We start from the raw sequence: 13,406 nt of genomic DNA on the forward strand, positions 1-13,406 counted from the left end.
CAGTGCGGTGCTTAATCCTGGGACCCAGTAGTCTGCATAGATACCTGATGCCATCTGCAGAAAACCTGTATCTTTCATATAGATGGTCATCAGGGAAGGCCAGTGGGTCCAACCGGTCCCTGAAGACCCTTTCTCGCCTGAAGGCTCTCCTCAGCACAAGTGCTTCTTCATCCACCACATCTCGCACGAATGGGCATGCCATTGTCAGAGCAGAAAGGAACACACAATTTTGGGCCTTCATATAGGCTAGTGGCCACACCTGGTGCTGGGGGTGGGCAAAAGAGGGCGATGCCTTATAACGATGACTTGGTTGTACTGATTGCTGGGAAAATAAAAAAAACCTTAGAAAGATGCCACCGTCCTGTGTGCTCACAATAAGAGCTCATATGTCATGGCTCACTTGACTTTACGAGAATATACCTAATTTTTATTTTGAGCTGTGTCATCTTCTTGGAGCTGGGGGAGGAAAGAAAAATAATGATTAATACATTTGTGTTACAGTTAGCATACAGTGTACATTGAAGGCATATCTCACCTCCCTCTCAAGTTTTTTTATTTCAAGGTCCAGTTTCCTAATTGTCCTCTTTTTTATTTCGGACTCCAGTGCAAGATTTTCCATCTTTTTCTTCTTGTACTGAATGTCTATGTCTGCCAGTTCTATTTGGCGCCGGAGGTGGTTGCCATACAACTTTCTGATAGCTTGTGAGCTCTGAACACAATACAATTAGCGCAGCTGGAATTTGGCAGGATGTGGTGTCCTTTTATTAATACGCACTATGTTGCCAGGCTGGTTTTCCCACTGTATAGCATCTGGGTCCTGTAAAATAAATTAGATTTTTTGATTTTGATGAGGACTCCTCACCATTGTAGAGTAAATAGTACTTTCACAGTCTTAACATGATACCTCATGCCTTCTGGAATCCAGAGAGATGGTCTCCTCCTCATCATCGTCTCCATGTGCTGTTGCACTGGGGCCTTCACCCTATCACATTTAATCGGATTCATATTGAAGCTAGTAGAGAAGACATGCCAGGCCTACAGTATGCCTTTGATGGAGTACTCACTGGATCAGCATCGTCTGGTGCTTGTGCTGGTGGCTCTAACAGGAACACAGTGCTGCCAGACACTGCAAGGCAATAGGTAAACCAAAGTCAGACAGTCCAAATTGATTCAATATGAATGTGGTTGTATCCCATGTAGAGATGGAAGGACATACCTTGAATGAAGCGGGTGGCATCTTGGGAGGAACCTATGCTCGTCTCTTTCCCCCAGGGATCCCCTCTAAGACGGGCCTGCCTTTATTTAGCTCCAAGGCCATGTCCTCTGCTGGGGTAAGGTCAGCCTTTGGTGACCCACCACCCGTGCCTTGTCTGTGGGTATTCTTTTTCACTGCTAAAACAGTACAGACAATGTGTGAGCAGGCACCTTCTGGGTACAATATATGCTTGTGCTTTGTTAAATATTAGTCAGGGACCATACCATTCTGCAGAATGTTCTTGTATTTGATTTTGACCTGCTGCCATGTCCGTTTTGGCCCGTTCATGTTTAATCTACACACACACACACACACACACACACACACACACACACACACACACACACACACACACACTTAATGGAGTCACACTGCAAAAAATTACTTGGTATTTTTGTCTTGTTTTCAGTAAAAATATCAAAAAAATTATCATAGCTTTATACAGTGTGATGGAGTTACTTTACACAATTTCACTCATATCTGCAGTGCATTTCAATTAAAATTTAACCGTTTCATAATTACAGTACAACTGCATTTTTGGAGATGTGAATTAAATATTTGAATTGTAATTGTGATGTTTCATCGGAGCGGTGAGTGTGTAATTGTGCACTACTTACGCATTCAGGCGGTCTGCAATACTTTGCCACGCTTTTTTCTTGCTTTATCACTGTGGCGGTGTTGCCTTTCTTCTTAATTATATATTTTACCTCCTCGTATGCCTCCATGAGGATTTGTGCTTCCGACGGGGAAAAGTACAAGGCTCTAGTTGCCATGGTAAATCAGTTAATCTGTGATCTGTGGCGGGGTCTATTTGAGTGAGCCGTGAGCGCGCACCTATCCAGGATTGGTTTCACCTGGCTTAATGAATCCGTGTCTGCTCATCCTGGCTTGGTCTTTGTGCAACCAATTAAGCCTGGACGCACATGTTTTGGCTTCATTGAGCTCAGCTGAGTCATTTATCCCGGATGTCTTAATTCTACTTTTGTGCAACAGGCCCCTGTGGACAGATTTTGGGTGGAGTAAACCCTCTCGCTTCGCCTCTTCATCTTTGACTCAACTAATCAACTTGCATACTCCAACCCGACAGGCGGCAGTGTTATATTGCATTGGGAAGTTTACCCGCCAACGAAACGAAGTAAGTTGTATTTTCCACTTCGCTGCCGCGGATGCTTTCCAAAATTCAGCCGATAAGGTTATGAAATATGAATAAAGCCACGTAGCAATATTATAGCAAAGTTACAGATGTCCGAATTTGGACAGCAGTGACTCGCCGGTGTAAGGTAATGCTGCTTAACGTTAGTTAGGCTAGCTATGTTTTGGGGATGAATAGCTGACGCTAGCTAGCTATACGACCAAACATTTCCTAGGCTGGATAGCTAGCTAGCAACATAGGTATATATGACACATATAATTACTTGTATCTATGTATTATTAAGCTTTAGTTTGCAAATTGGGTTTAAGCTTTTGAACACCCGTTGGTCCAAGAAACAAAGACCCCCAAATGTGGGCCAGCGCCGGGCTTGGGGTGACGACGTTTCATAGTGAATTACGACCACGGTGTTAGCTAGCTACATAGTGATATTATCAATATCACACTACTTAACAAGTTAGTTATTTAATTCTAAAGGCTAGCACGCCCTACAGCTACCTAATGTTGTGTTGCGGAATTATGTGCACTGCTTTTTTATGTAATACTTCCCTGTTGATATATAATTTGTGATCAGTACAGTTGAACAGGCTTTCTAAACGATTATCCTTTCGTTACCTCAGACACTCCAGAGAGGCCCTATTCTACATGAATCATCGCATCGAGGACCGGTCAAGATGCAAAAGTGGAACAATGTGAAATGGGAAAGGGAGCTTGGTGATGGTGGACCCCCTTTTGCTTTAGTTGTGAAAGGATCTTTCCAGACCAAATCTCATTTCATGACCACTTTTGTCCTGCGGCTGGTTACATCTGCTCCTGTGGAACAGAGTTCTCCATGTATGTTGATATGATGGACCACAGCGGATTACATGAACCAGGCCACACTGTAATTAATTATAGCACCGTAAAGAAGGAACAATATCAGAGGGAGAGAGAGTACAAGGAGCAGCTTTCAAGGCTGGTATTGACGGCGGGGCAGGGAAGCTGGGCTAAACCTGGACTGACTCCGATGCTATCGGCCACTATGCCACGAGCCACAAAGCTTGCACCTGGTCCAAGTGCCCCAACAACGGACCTCTGGCACCAATTCCAGCCAGTGGTGTTGGTGGAGACCCTGCGCAAGTTTGGAAGGACAAAGCCCTACAGGTGTGCCTACTGTGAACTGGGCTTTGCAACAAAAGACTTACTCGTATGGCACCACAACACTCATGCAAGAAATAAAGTCCATGGCTGCCTGCAGTGCGGGGTTCTCTTGCTCAGCAACAACAAGTCACCACAGCCTGGCCACCACCAGTGTGGCTCATATCGGGCAACTCTTGAAACCAGATTTACCACTGCCACAATGCTGAGTAACAGGAAACAGCCTGTGGGGAAGGCTCAGAAGGTTGTCCAGTGTCAGCACTGTCCTGACCCGTTCAATGGGGAGCTGCAGCTAGGGATGCATATGGTCTCACAGCAGCCCGTTCCAGGGACTTCTGGAACAAAATACTTGAAGTGTAGAGTTTGTCAGGAGCCCTTCCAAACTGTCAAGCTGCTCGAGAGGCACCGCTGCACAATGGCGGCGTCCTTTTTGCGCATGAACTGGGTCTAACATCTGGCAAACAGCTCAATGGTTACAGAAAAGGGAAGGAGGGGACCAGCCCAAACTCCTTTCCTCGAAGGAATGGTGACAAGGAGCTGGCGTTCAACATTCAAACTTCAGCGAATGTAACTGTATACGACCACAAGGCAGTAGGCCCGGATAGGGGCACCGGGTTGTCTGCCATTTCTGTAAAGACTGAGGTTTCAGACGATGACTGTTTTGTGATTGAGGATGCGCTTTCGTGCTGTCGGAACTAGGAAACTCTGAAATTTCCGACTTGCTGACTGGTTGAACACGGCACGTGTATAACAACCAGTTAGTAAATCGGAAATGTCTGTGTTTCCTTGTTCTGACTTGCACGTGAATGCGGCATAAAAGCTCCTTCACCAAACCAAGTCAGCTGTCATACCAACAATTAACCTCTTCCCTCTCAGTACTACAGACATGAACAGTGCAAAAAGCATTCCCAATATGAACCCTCTGCATTTGCAACAGACAAACATCTTCTATGGGTATGGGCCCTTTTTGTAAGGTACCAGTTTAACTCTAAGCTAACTACTCAAAATACAACTAATCTGTCAGTAGCCTAGGTATTATTTTATTTTTTATCAATTGTGTGTTTGTCAAATGATATTGAAAATGTTACATATGCAGTATCAAATCAGTCTGTATGGTTCATATAACCACAAACATTGTATGAACATTTGTCTTTTGAAAATGCTGGTTTTTTTTGTTGTTTTTTTAACAGTAACTTTACTGAAAACTTGGTATAAGCAGCATTGGCCATATCTCAAGAACATGTTGGTTCTTTTTAGCCATTTCTGTAGTCTTGGAATAAAATATTGTTTTGTTTCCGCTCTCTCCCTTTCCTTTGTAGCAACTAAGGTGTAATAATCTGTGTTTTTCGTATTTCAGGGACCAAAGCAATAGCTGCAGCCATAAGTGATTGCTGGAAAAGGCTATCGGACACTCCTGACCTGCAAAACATTTTTTTCTCCAGAGATACTTAAAATTGTGTTACGGTTAGAGGTAGGGTTAAGGTAAGAGACACTTTAAGATTTTGGTTAGTTGTTTTACAAGTCAGGGTCTCTTTTATAGCCATTGCCAAGAGAGCATGATGGAAATGCAGATCATATATTCACTGATTGCTTGGGATAGCGCTCCAGACATAGTTTGTCACTTGTGAATAGCACACAAATATAGGGGTTGTTTTTAGAATATTTTGCTATCATGAGAATTTGATACGCACTGCACTAGGTTTATGTTTTGTAAACTTTTTTATTTTACACCGGTTGTCCACCTTTGATGAGGTAGGCAGGCATGCACCGCGACGCCATTTCCGGCCTACCGATGTTGAGTGAGGAGTAAAACAATTGAATCACGAATACAATAAGCTAACATTTCGAATTATGGCACACACCACTGTATCTGAACGTTGGCGAAAACATCAATGTTATGTGCAATGCATTATTTATAAATATTGATATTTGTCGGGTTTGGACTAAAAACACGGTATGTTGACATTAGCTTGCTAGTAGCTTTCATCATGTCGCCAGCTATCTAACTGGTGGTTCGAGGACAAGTTTGCACTAACACATTTTTGGGTGAGTAACAGCGAGTCTTAGGTTAACCTCTTGCTATTGCGTGCATGTTTCTTTGGCTGGCTAACGAGCTAGAGCATGTTTTCCAACATGTCGGCCTACCTGCAGAATTTCGCTATAGCTAATGTTAGTTGACAGCTATACACAGTGCCTTCAGAAAGTATTACCACCCCTGACTTTTTCCACATTTTATGTTATGGCCTTCATTTCAAATAGATTAAATTGAGATTGTGTCACAGAACTATGCACAATAGTCCATACTGCCAAAGTAATTATGTTAATAGAAATTATTACAAATGATAAGCTGAAATGTCTTGAGTCAAGTATTCAAACTCGTTATGTAAAGCCTAAATAGGTTCAAGAGTTAAAATGTGCTTAAGTCACATACGTTGCATGGACTCGCTCTGAAATAATTTTTAACTGAGTTTTTGAATGACTACCTCATCTGTACCCCACACACACAATGATCTGAAAGGTCCCTCGGCCGAGATGTGAATTACAATTACCGATTCAACCACAAAGACCAGGGAGATTTTCCAATGCTAAGCAAATAAGGGCAGCTATTGGTATATGGGTAAAAAAAAAACGCAGACATTAAATATCCCTTTGAACACGGTGAAGTTATTAATTACTTTTATTTCACATTTTATTTAACCAGTTAGGCCAGTTGAGAACAAGTTCTCATTTACAACTGTGACCTGGCCAAGATAAAGCAAAGCAGTACAACACAGAGTTACACATGGGTTAAACTAACGTACAGTCAATAACACAATAGAAAAATATATATTCAGTGTGTGCAAATTAACATTAGGGAGGAAAGGCAATAAATAGGCCATAGTGGCAAAATAATTACTATTTAGCAATTAAACACTGGAGTGATGGATAGTGCAGAAGATGAATGTAAGTAGAGATACTTTGGTGCAAAGGAGCAAAAAGATAAATAACAATTTGGGGATGAGGGAGTTGGGTGGGCTATTTACAGATGGGCTGTGTACAGGTGCAATGATCGGTAAGCTGCTCTGACAGCTGATGCTTAAAGTTAGAGAGGGAAATATAATAAGTCTCCAGCTTCAGTGACTTGCAAATCGTTCCAGTCATTGGAAGCAGAGAATTGGAAGGTTAGGTAGCCAAAGGAGGACATGGCTTTGGGGATGACCAGTGATCTATACCTTCTGGAGCACGTGCTGCTATGGTGACCAGTGAGCTGAGAAAAGGCGGGCGTTACCTAGCAAAGACTTATAGATGACCTGGAGCGAGTGGGTTTGGCGACGAATATGCAGCGAGGGCCAGCCAACGAGAGCATACAGGTCGCAGTGGTGGGTAGTATATGGGGCTTTGGTGACAAAACAGATGGCACTGTGATAGACAACATCCAGTTTGCTGAGTAGAGTGTTGGAGGCTATTTTGTAAATGACATCGCCGAAGTCCAGGATTGGTTGGATAGTCAGTTTTACGAGGGTATGTTTGGCAGCATAGGTGAAGGATGCTTTGTTGCAGAATAGGAAGCCAATTCTAGATTTAATTTTGGATTGGAGATGCTGAATGTGAGTCTGGAAGGAGAGTTTACAATCTAACCAGACACCTAGGTATTTCTAGTTGTCCACATATTCTAAGTCAGAACCGTCCAGAGTAGTGATGCTAGATGCGCGGGCAGCGATCGGTTGAAGAGCATGCATTTAGTTTTACTTGCATTTAAGAGCAGTTGGAGGCTACGGAAGGAGTGTTGTATGGCATTGAAGCTTGTCTGGAGGTTTCTTAACACAGTGTCCAAAGAAGGGCCAAAAGTATACAGAATGGTGTCGTCTGTGTATAGGTGGATCAGAGAATCACCAGCAGCAAGAGCGACATCATTGATGTATACAGAGAAAAGAGTCGGCCTGAGAATTGAACGCTGTGGCACCCCATAGAGACTGGCAGAGGTCCGTACAACAGGCCCTCTGATTTGACACACTGAACTCTATCTGAGAAGTGGTTGGTGGGCGAGCCAGTCATTTGAGAAACCAATGCTATTGAGTCTGCTGATAAGAATGTGGTGATTGACAGAGTCGAAAGCCTTGGCCAGGTTGATGAAGCCTGCTGGACAGTATTGTCTTTTATCGATGGCGGTTATATCATTTAGGACCTTCAGTGTGGCTGAGGTGCACCCATGACCCACTCGGAAACCAGATTGCATAGCAGAGGGGGGGGGGGTTATTCAAAATGGTCGGTGATCTGTTTAACTTGGCTTTTGATGACTTTAGAAAGGCAGGGCAGGATATATACGCTGCTCAAAAAAATAAAGGGAACATTAAAATAACACCCTAGATCTGAATGAATGAAATATTCTTATTAAATACTTTTTTTACATAGTTGAATGTGCTGACAACAAAATCACACAAAAATTATCAATCCAATTTATCAACCCATGGAGGTCTGGATTTGGAGTGACACTCAAAATTAAAGTGGAAAACCACACTACAGGCTGATCCAACTTTGATGTAATGTCCTTAAAACAAGTCAAAATGAGGGTCAGTAGTGTGTGTGGCCTCCACGTGCCTGTATGACCTCCCTACAACGCCTGGGCATGCTCCTGATGAGGTGGCGGATGGTCTCCTGAGGATCTCCTCCCAGACCTGGACTAAAGCATCCGCCAACCCCTGGACAGTCTGTGGATGGAGTGAGACATGATGTGCTCAATTGGATTCAGGTCTGGGGAACGGAGGGCCAGTCCATAGCATCAATGCCTTCCTCTTGCAGGGACTGCTGATACACTCCAGTCACATGAGGTCTAGCATTGTCTTGCATTAGAGGAACCGAGGGCCAACCGCACCAGCATATGGTCTCACAAGGGTTCTGAGGAACTCATCTCGGTACCTAATGGCAGTCAGGCTTCCTCTGGCGAGCACATGGAGGGCTGTGCGGCCCCCCAAAGAAATGCCACCCCACATCATGACTAACCCACCGCCAAACCGGTCATGCTGGAGGATGTTGCAGGCAGCAGAACGTTCTCCACAGCGTCTCCAGACTGTCACATATGCTCAGTGTGAACCTGCTTTCATCTGTGAAGAGCACAGGGCGCCAGTGGCGAATTTGCCAATCTTGGTGTTCTCTGGCAAATGTCAAACGTCCTGTACGGTGTTGGGCTGTAAGCAGCACAACCCCCACCTGTGGACGTCGGGCCCTCATACCACCCTCATGGAGTCTGTTTCTGACCGTTTGAGCAGACACATGCACATTTGTGGCCTGCTGGAGGTCATTTTGCAGGGCTCTGGCAGTGCTCCTCCTTGCACAAAGGCGGAGGTAGCGGTCCTGCTGCTGGGTTGTTGGCCTCCTCCACGTCTCCTGATGTACTGGCTTGTCTCCTGGTAGCGCCTCTATGCTCTGGACACTACGCTGACAGACACAGCAAACCTTCTTGCCACAGCTCGCATTGATGTTCCATCCTGGATGAGCTGCACTACCTGAGCCACTTGTTGTGTGTTGTAGACTCTGTCTCATGCTACCTCTAGAGTGAAAGCACCGCCAGCATTCAAAAGTGACCAAAACATCAGCCAGGAAGCATAGGAACTGAGAAGTGGTCTGTGGTCGCCACCTGCAGAACCACTCCTTTATTGGGGGTGTCTTGCTTATTGCCTAGAATTTCCACATGTTGTTTATTCCATTTGCACAACAGCATGTGAAATGTATTGTCAATCAGTGTTGCTTCCTAAGTGGACAGTTTGATTTCACAGAAGTGTGATTGACTTGGAGTTACATTGTGTTGTTTAAGTGTTCCCTTTATTTTTTTGAGCAGTGTATATAGGTCGGTAACAGTTTGGGTCTTATGTCTCCCTCTTTGAAGAGGGGGATGACCACGGCAGCTTTCCAATCTTTAGGGATCTCAGACGTTATGGAAGAGGTTGAACAGGCTAGTAATAGGGGTTGCAACAATTGCGCGGATAATTTTAGAACTATAGGGTACAGATTGTGTAGCCCAGCTGATTTGTAGAGGTCCAGATTTTGCAGCTCTTTCAGAAAAAATACACTGGATGGTGTATCAATACACCTAGTCACTACAAAGATACAGGCGTTCTTCCTAACTCAGTTGCCAGAGAGGAAGGAAACTGCTCAGAGATTTCAACATGAGGCCAATGGTGACATTAAAACAGTTAAGAGTATAATGGCTGTGATTGGAGAAATCTGAGGATCGATCAGCATTGTAAATTTCTCTACAATACTAACATAAATTACAGTGAAAGAAGGAAGATTGTACAGAATACATTCCAAACATGCATCCTGTTTGCAGTAAGACACTAAAGTAAAACTGCAAAAAATTTGGAAAATAAATTAACTTTGTCCTGAACAATGCGTTATGTTTGGGGCAAATCCAACACATCACAGAGTACCACTCTTCATATATTCAAACATGGTGGTAACTGCATCATGTTATGTGTACGCTTGTCACCGGCAAGGACTAAAGTTTATTTTGTAAATAAAAATAAACGGAATAGAGCTAAGCACAGGCAAAATTCTAGAGGAAAACCTGGTTCACTCAGCTTTCCAACAGACACTGGGAGACAAATTAATCTTTCAGCAGGACAATAACCCAAACACAAGGCAGAATATACACAGGAGTTGCTTACTAAGATGACATTGAATGTTCTTGAGTGGCCTAGTTACAGTTTTGACTTAAATCAGCTTCAACATTTATGGCAAGACTTTTAAAATGACTGTCTAACAATGATCAACAGTCAACTTGTCAGAGCTTGAATAATTTTTTTAAAGAATGTGTAAATATTGTACAATCCAGCTGTGCAAAGTTCTTCGAGCAGGTGAGTCAAGCTCATTCACATGGAGGTCCAAGTGCCTGCTGGTTTTTGTCTTTTACTTTCAATTAAGACCGAGACAACCAGGTGAGGGAGCTCCTTTCAAATCTGTGACCTTAATTCATCAATCAAGAAAAGAATGTGAACCTGCAGACACTTGGCCCTCCATAAAATTAGGTTGTCACATGTCTCAGAGACTTACCCAGAAAGACTCACAGCTGTAATTGCTTCCAAAGGCGATTCTTATATATATTGACTCAGGCGTGTGAATACTTATGTAAATTATTAGATATTTCAGTATTTCATTTTCAATAAATGTGAAAACATTTTCAATTAACATGTTTTCACTTTGTCATTATGGGGTATTGTGTGTAGAAGGGTGATAAAAATATATATTTTGAATTCCGGCTGTAATAAAACAAAATGTGAAAGTCAAGGGGTATAAATACTTTCTGAAGGCATTGTAGCTAGCTGCCTACAGTGACCAGAATATTATGATTTGTTGTTATGATGTAGAATCATGTGGCTCAAAGTGCTGTTTCTTTTGTTAGGGTACCTGGATACGATAGTGGCCGTTACCTGGCTAGATTGTGGTGGAAGAGGAGATGCGTGGTTTGAACAAAAGCTGGATGATCGTTCTTGCCTGGGCTGCTATTGGAGGATCTACGTTGAACATTTACATTTTCCTCATCAGTCCCGCCAGAGAGCCTGCCTAAAAATAAAGACAGTAAGTATTAAAATAGCATAAGAAAGTCACTCATGTATGTTGGAAATAGTAGCATATTGTTACTAGTATCACAGAGGCTAGAAAACTCCATCCTGAATCTAGTTTTTATGAGAATTCACCTCTTCCCTATGTGAAAACACAGAGCAAGAGACTGACTGACATGGGAAGTAAAATTTCCTTCAGTAGAGGAGTCAATGATGAGGAAACAGTCAGCCTTATCTGCTGCCCATAGCAACCCTCCTGTACCCTTGCCTGCCCTGACTAACAGAAACTGGTAACTGCTGATACTGGAAATGGAGACGCTACTGTTCTAATGTGTCCCCCTTCAGGGTATTTTCATGTCTAGAACTGTGTATCTGATACAATATACCCATATATTTGTGCGATGTGTGCTGCGTCTGCCTGTTTCTCTATATTTGATTATGAAACCTAAGACCGGCGCAAAAGGATGAGCATTAACGTGTTTTATATATATATATATACAGTGAGGGGAAAAAGTATTTCATCCCCTGCTGATTTTGTACGTTTGCCCACTGACAAAGAAATGATCAGTCTATAATTTTAATGGTAGGTTTATTTGAACAGTGACAGACAGAATAACAACAAAAAAATACAGAAAAACTTATGTCAAAAATGTTATACATTTATTTGCATTTTAATGAGGGAAATAGTATTTGACCCCTCTGCAAAACATGACTTAGTACAAAACCCTTGTTTTGCAATCACAGAGGTCAGACGTTTCTTGTAGTTGGCCACCAGGTTTGCACACATCTCAGGAGGGATTTTGTCCCACTCCTCTTGCAGATCTTCTCCAAGTCATTAAGGTTTTGAGGCTGACGTTTGGCAACTCGAACCTTCAGGTCCCTCCACAGATTTTCTATGGGATTAAGGTCTGGAGACTGGCTAGGCCACTCCAGGACCTTAATGTGCTTCTTCTTGAGCCACTCCTTTGTTGCTTTGGCCGTGTGTTTTGGGTCATTGTCATGCTGGAATACCCATTCACGACCCATTTTCAATGCCCTGGCTGAGGGAAGAAGGTACATGGCCCCGTCCATTGTCCCTTTGATGCGGTGAATTTGTCCTGTCCCCTACGAGAAAACATCCCCAAAGCATAATGTTTCCACTCTGTGTGTGACGGTGGGGATGGTGTTCTTGGGGTCATAGTCAGCATTTCTCCCTCCTCCAAACACGGCGAGTTGAGTTGATGCCAAAGAGCTCCATTTTGGTCTCATCTGACCACAACACTTTCACCCAGTTGTCCTTTGAATCATTCAGATGTTCATTGGCAAACTCAGATGGGCATGTATATGTGCTTTTTGAGCAGGGTACCTTGAGGGTACTGCAGGATTTCACTCCTTCACTGTGCAGTGTGTTACCACTGTTTTCTTGGGAGACTGTGGTCCCAGCCCCTTGAGATCATTGACAAGATCCTCCCGTAGTTCTGGGGCTGATTCATCACCATTCTCATGATCATTGCAACTCTACGAGGTGAGATCTTGCATGGAGCCCCAGGCCGAGGGAGATTGACAGTTATTTTGTATTATCTACATTTGGCGATATCAATCGCACCAACTGTTGTCACCTCACTGTTGCTTGGCGATGGTCTTGTAGCCCATTCCAGCCTTGTGTAGGTTTACAATCTTGTCCCTGACATCCTTGGAGAACTCTTTGGTTTTGGCCATGGTGGAGAGTTTGGAATCTGATTGATTGATTGCTTCTGTGGACAGGTGTCTTTTATACAGGTAACAAGCTGAGATTACAAGTACTCCCTTTAAGAGTGTGCTCCTAATCTCAGCTCGTTACCTGTATTTTTTTTTTTTTTTTTTTTTACCTTTAATTTACTAGGCAAGTCAGTTAAGAACAAATTCTTATTTTCAATGACGGCCTAGGAACAGTGGGTTAACTGCCTGTTCAGGGGCAGAACGACAGATTTTGTACCTTGTCAGCTCGGGGATTTGAACTTGCAACCTTTTGGTTACTAGTCCAGTGCTCTAACCACTAGGCTACACTGCCTAGACACCTGGGGGCCAGAAATCTTTCTGATTGAGAGGGGGTCAAACACTTATTTCCCCCATTAAAATGCAAATCAATTTATAAGATTATTGACGTGTTTTTCTGGATTTTTGTTGTTGTTATTCTGTCTCTCATTGTTCAAATAAACCTACCATTAAAATTATAGCCTGATCATTTCTTTGTCAGTGGGCAAACGTACAAAATCAGCAGGGGATCAAATACTTAATTCCCTCACTATATATATATATATATATCTTTTTTTAACAGCCATCTGAAGAGAAGATCAGCAAGGAGGTG

The 13,406-nt window shown here is 43.1% G+C and overlaps 1 long non-coding RNA gene across 2 annotated transcripts; it reads left to right on the forward strand.

Annotated features, from left to right (window-relative positions):
* The first annotated feature begins 5,494 nt into the window (after positions 1–5,494).
* On the forward strand, positions 5,495–13,404 carry LOC135534375 (uncharacterized). Of its 2 annotated transcripts, none has more exons than XR_010454675.1 (3): positions 5,495–5,588; positions 10,921–11,096; positions 13,377–13,404. It is a non-coding gene; the product is annotated as an uncharacterized LOC135534375 (long non-coding RNA). The 2 variants fall into 2 exon arrangements; XR_010454676.1 differs by lacking the exon at positions 13,377–13,404 and adding an exon at positions 11,239–11,338.
* The last annotated feature ends 2 nt before the right edge of the window (positions 13,405–13,406 follow it).

Source organism: Oncorhynchus masou, unplaced genomic scaffold (genome assembly GCF_036934945.1).
Source record: "Oncorhynchus masou masou isolate Uvic2021 unplaced genomic scaffold, UVic_Omas_1.1 unplaced_scaffold_3318, whole genome shotgun sequence".
NCBI classification, from domain to species: Eukaryota; Metazoa; Chordata; class Actinopteri; order Salmoniformes; family Salmonidae; genus Oncorhynchus; species Oncorhynchus masou.